General features: G+C 40.5%; 1 long non-coding RNA gene across 1 annotated transcript; it reads left to right on the top strand.

The window, feature by feature from the left end:
• Nucleotides 1-754: 754 nt before the first annotated feature.
• LOC125689179 (uncharacterized) lies at nt 755-4,804 on the top strand. Its single transcript, XR_007375103.1, has 3 exons — nt 755-811; nt 2,777-2,943; nt 4,665-4,804. It is a non-coding gene; the product is annotated as an uncharacterized LOC125689179 (long non-coding RNA).
• Nucleotides 4,805-5,970: the final 1,166 nt, after the last annotated feature.

Below are 5,970 nucleotides of genomic sequence, written 5' to 3'. Positions count from 1 at the left end.
AGACTTTAATGATGAGTTTTCATGTAACTTGACTGCTGACTCAATCAATAAAGGCCCATGTTATGAACTGCTCCAGATGTATGTGTGTAGCCATCTTCCTCAGTCCTGCACCCAGGACTATATACTATATACTATATCTCCTATAGCACACCTGGTAGAAAACAAAACCAGCACATTGCTTCGCTTCTTACCTGGGCCTTGGAATAAATTTGTCCTATTTGCCTTCTCACAGCAGACAGGTCAGTTATGTCACTGAGCCCTGGGATACACTCAGCCAAAGCAGAAAATATCTCATAGCAGCATTTACTAAACTCCACATTAAAATTTGCACAGTGGCAAAAAGACTGCTACTTAGAGTGTGGAGCTCTGACCTCACTTCATTTGCCATGAAGTCTGCATGATACTCAGCTCTTTTCTGTTCCTCATAATTGCATTTGATGATTGACTGCAATACAAAATATAATATCTCAAATGCACTTTGACTCCAAGTTTCATCCTCCAAAGCAATTGCCACTGGTTCCCATACAGTCAGTCCTTGCTGCAGCTTGGCTTATCAACTTTTTGGCCATTTAGACTTAAAACTAATAAATCTGAGAAGACACTGTGTGTACGGGAACTGCTGAGTCATGGCCTGATTGATCATCTGAGGCAAGCAATGAGTCAGCCACAGAAGCACAGGTGAAGGCAATTCACCTGTGCTGGTAGAAGGGTGAGAGACCCTCCTAGACCTATGTAGGAGCTGACTAACAGTGGGAAAGGAGCTCTTCTGGAGATCCCTCTTCTGGAGTTCTGTAGTGAGCCCAGGATGTGGGTAAGCATTTTATTTTATTATTTTTTTTTTTTTTTGGTTATTATAACCTGCTTAGTTAAACTCCTTTATTTCATGATTATAACATCTTCATATTTATTGATTATACACACAGTACTAATGTGCTTTTAAAAGCCTGATAATTATTATGTAGAAGATAAACAAACAATGTAGGTCCTTGGTAACTGACTGGGAAAATAAGTCTTGTTTCCAGGAAATTGTATCTTTTGCTTTCTTATCTTCATAACTTACAGAAGCTACCATTTCTGCATTGTTCACTAAGTCTAGAACTCTTAAAGTCAGAACACTAAGTGGTTGTGTAACCATCTACTCTGGAATTTTCCCTCCATACTTGTTTCTTTCTGCCCCTTCACATTAGCTTCTTGCAAAGACTTTTGCTAACTTCTAATGATGGCTGAAGATCAAAAGTTCAAACTCTGACAAGTTATAGTGTATTGCCCAAAGGCCCTAAATAAGTAAGCAGCTATCTCGGCACCTTCATTTCCATCTGCTTTCCATGTGTAATAAAGGCAGCCAAGTTTATTAATATTCTAATAATTACTCAAAGGCTACAATTCCATGCTCTGACTAAATTAACACTAAGGTTTTGGATTCAAGGACCATATTTTAATTTATATAAACAGCAAAGACGTAATATTATGCAAAAAAACTTTCCTGATATCTTGTTTGGATACTTAGGCTTCCCTTCCATGCTCTGGATGTCTTAATAGGATTATCCCATTGTGAAAGAAACATTTGTTCAAAAGTTCAAGAGGTGTATTCTAAAGACTCATGTACTACACCACAGAATAACCTTTACATCAGGATGCGTGTGCCCTGTGTCAGAAATAATTTGTACTGAAAATTTCTTTGTGTTTGTCTCCATCTGATAAAACTGGCTTCTCTTAAGATACCAGAACAACAGCTTTCTCAACTAGCTGTGCTTCTCAACTCACAACTGAGAGTGGTATCCTGTTTGAGGTTTTTGTAGTAATACAACAAATATGTTTTAAAATACATTGAAGTACAATTTAATTTATTCTTACAAATTTAAATTATTGCATACCGTTATCATTTGAATCTGGCAGGTGGAAAAGAAACCACATCAATAAGTTGTACTATGAAAGAATGCTTCGTGGTTTTATACTGCCTTTCATGTGAGGATGCCAACACACTTAATAAATTTTCGTTACCCTTCACAGCATGTGTGTGTGTATCTGAGGGCTACTTAATTCACAGAAAAAAAAATTAAAAAGATATAGAACGATAATTCAGACTGGTCAAGGATGTATGTATTTTGTTTCCTGGGAAAATGAGAAAATCCAAAGAAGTGTGATCTCTCTTTGCCTGCTCTATGCATAATTTAAGGTATTATTTTCCTTATTGGATGGCAACAAGGAAAATGAGAAAATAGACTGTTTAAATTTAGATTACAGTCAAAAGGGAAAAACAAGTTTTGCATTGTACCACTATGATTATGTGACTTTGCCATAATTTAGAAGTCTGTGGACAACTGAACTTCAAGTACTCTATAGCATGTGCATCATTCCAGTGTCAACAAATTTTAAAACAAAACTTTGTGATTTGTGTTCCTTTTCTAAAGCAAATACAGAGTGATGTTCTGCTGGTTAAAACATTATTTCTGTGCTGTGCAACAATTTAACAAGTATGACAAAATGGACCTGAGGGTTCAAACTCTAAAACTCCTGTGGTCTTTAATCTCTTTCTGTATTTACAATGATGTTCTTACAATTTCTTCCTTTTTTTTTTTTTTTTTTTTCCCCCAGATAATTAAAAAAAAAAAAAAAAAAAAAAGGCAGAAAATTCAAAAATCCATTTCAACCTATTGTGTTCCTGCTGTTCATCACCTTTCCTGGTAATTAACCAGGAATTGATGCTGCTGTATTTGACTTGTAGGTAATTTCTTAAAAGAAAGGAAATGAATAACCTTTTTCACTGTGTTCTCAGAGATCATTACATGCTAAATTCATTGAGGTGCTGGAGCAGGTCCAAAAAGCTGATGAAGGGCTTGGAGAATATGCCATCTGAGGAGTGACTGAAGGAACTGGGGCTGTTCAGTCTGGAGAAAAGGAGGCTGATGGGAGACCTTATTGCTCTCTTCCAATATCTGAAAGGTGCTTACAGCGAGAGTGGGGTTGGTCTTTTCTCACTGGTGACGGGTGACAGGACGGGGGGAAACGGCCTCAAGTTGTACCAGAGTAAGTTTAGGTTGGATATCAGGAAAAACTTCTTTACAGAAAGGGTTGTTATGCACTGGAATAGGTACCTCGGGCAGGTGAATGTGTTTAAAAACTGTTTAGGTGTGGTGCTCAGGGACATGATTTAGTAGATAGGGCACTGAGCAAGTTATGACAGTCCTGGTGACTACTGAACACTGTGGAATTAGACAGAAATTCTGCTCAGTGATTTCCAAGTGTACTGCTCAGCACTTTAGTCAGGGAGCTAACAATGTATTTTTACTGCTTTGCATATTTGAATTTGTAATACTTATTTGCAGGAGTGCAGCACTGTTTTCAGGGCTATGGAGAGCCCTGTTGAAATGCCACACACCACCCTTCAGCAGACAACACACCAGTTACATGAGATTCCCAAGTAATAATACTGACAATTTTCTTGTCAGATTATGAACCCAGTTTGAATTTCACAGCTTTATGTGATGATGAATTTCAGATAGAAAGGATATCCCTGCTCACTTTAGTTAAAGAAATCAGCTCAGGAAACCAAAGTATCAGCTTTTGCAAAGGTCTGCACATGGTTCCAGAGCTTTCACCAAACTTATTTTTGGAAAGGGCGCAATTTGCAGTTACCCCATACCCCTGTAACTGCTGCTTGCAATCTTGTTTTCACAGCAAGGCTCTCTCCCATCGAGTTAACAGCTTACAGGAGAATTTTCAGGCTCACATCTACTTGCTTTTGTGTGTGTGTGACATCTGCCCATTCTCTGCCCATTCTCGTCCTTGAGAGCAGCTCGGCAGAGAAGGACCTGGGGGTCCTGATGGACGAGAGACTGAATATGAGCCAGCAGTGCGCTCTGGCAGCTCAAAAGGCAAATGGGATCCTGGGCTCCATCAGGAGAGGGGTGGCCAGCAGGGACAGGAAGGTGATTGTCCCTCTCTACTCGGCTCTTGTGAGGCCCCATCTGGAGTACTGTGTCCAGGTGTGGAGCCCTCAGTACAAGAAAGACATAGAGATTTTGGAAAGGGTCCAGAGGAGGGCGACTAAGATGATCAAGGGGCTGGAGCACCTCCCCTATGAGGACAGGCTGAGGGAGTTGGGCTTGTTCAGCCTGGAGAAGAGAAGGCTGCGGGGTGACCTCATTGCAGCCTATCAATACCTGAAGGGAACCTACACCCAGGAGGGGAGTAAACTCTTCAAAAGGGCTGACAACAGCAGGACTAGGGGAAATGGTTTTAAGTTGAAGGAGGGAAGATTTAGGTTAGATGTTAGGGGGAAGTTCTTTACTAGGAGAGTGGTTAGGCCCTGGAACGGGCTGCCCAGGGAGGTTGTGGATGCCCCGTCCTTGGACGTGTTTAAGGCCAGGTTGGACGGGGTTCTGGGCAACCTGATCTGAATATGTATGTTGGTGGCCCTGCTAGGAAGGGGGGTTGGAACTACATGATCCTTGGGGTCCCTTCCAACCCGGGTGATTCTGTGATTCTGTGATTCTGTGAAGTCATCTCTCATCATGAAGAGACCATCTGTGTTTAGCTAAACAGCTTATTTGATGGCAGCTATTTCTGTCACCCTGCACAATGAAGATGCCATGGCTCAGGTTCCATCTGTCTCTCCCAGGAGTGAGGAATATCTTCACTAGTCACTTGCCTTTTCAAAACAGGTGCAGAATGTGATATGAAACAAACTGAAGGAAGGGGGAAAATGGAAGGAAACACGAAACGAAGCAGTCCTATATTCTCTAGGGAGTGAAGTCCAGAGGCAACGAGACGGCAAAGAAAGGACAGAGGTTGTCTTTGATAAAAGTCAGAAAGGTCAGTTTGTTCTAGTTTTTTGTGCCTGCTGCTGCCAAACTGTGGAATAAATGTGTAAAGCTTCAAAGGTTCCTCATTCAAGTAAACAAGTACTACGTGAGAGAATCTCTTCTTTGGTTTATAGGAGCTGTCTGGTTTCCCCAGGTTATCTTAACTGTTTGGAGACAATCTACACTCATCAAGCAGACCCCCAGATTTAAATGTTATCATTTTAAATACACCATCAGTCAGAAACTAACATGTGCTGAGTGGTTTTCACTCCTGTAAATGCTGAATGATTCCCTTGCTTTCAGTGGATTAGATTGTCAGAGTGTGCAGTGAGAGACCCTGGATTGCAGAGAGTAAGAGAATAAAGGTGTAACACAATGATTCATGAAATAAATAAAAAAATAAGTTTTTAAGTTTAAGCATTTATTCCCATTAAACTGGTTTCTTTTCATAAAAGTGTCGTTGATTGTGGGACATTTAGCTGCGTAGAAGTATCTAGGCTTATCCAGCTTTCTTACTTCAGAAAGAAAGGAGAATTTTGTGACTGCAACAGTAGCAAGTCCATATCCTTTGCCAAACTGTATAGTGAATAGGGAGAATGATATGCCACAGCCACTGCTGTGTAACCAGGAGCTGTGATAAGCAAGATAGGTATTGGCAGAGCTCCCATTGGCATCCTTAGTTCAATAGTTACAGATGGCTTTTCATCTGGGCATAAGGCTATTTTACAACTTTATGGTGGAAAAGTGAGAAAATACCCCTTTTGCATGTCCTATAGGGTGGAAGTATTGAGGGTAACAAGTAAGGCAGGATTTCAGACCAGCCATAAGCTGTCGGTTTTTTGGAACGATCTGAGACTTTCAGTTGCTCCCCAACCTCTGCAGTCTATGCTGGGGAAAGAAATTTGCAGAGCCAGAAATAAGAGGCAATGCCACACTGCTTGTCCTTAGCAAAGATGGCTGGAGGGGTTCTACAAAATATTTTTGATGTCAGGGAATAATAATTTTGTAAGGAGACACAAATTATCTCACTTAAATAACATTTTTCCTGAAGTACTTTCTCAAAGCCCAAGGGCTTTTCTTCCAAAAAATGAGATTTTTGGCAGCCCTGGAGCTTTTTTTGTATTTCTGCCTATGCTACTCATACTACAAACAGCATTCTTACAAA

This window comes from Lagopus muta, chromosome 2, assembly GCF_023343835.1.
Source record: "Lagopus muta isolate bLagMut1 chromosome 2, bLagMut1 primary, whole genome shotgun sequence".
Classification (NCBI taxonomy): Eukaryota; Metazoa; Chordata; class Aves; order Galliformes; family Phasianidae; genus Lagopus; species Lagopus muta.
This window is presented reverse-complemented; position numbering and strand designations above follow the sequence as displayed.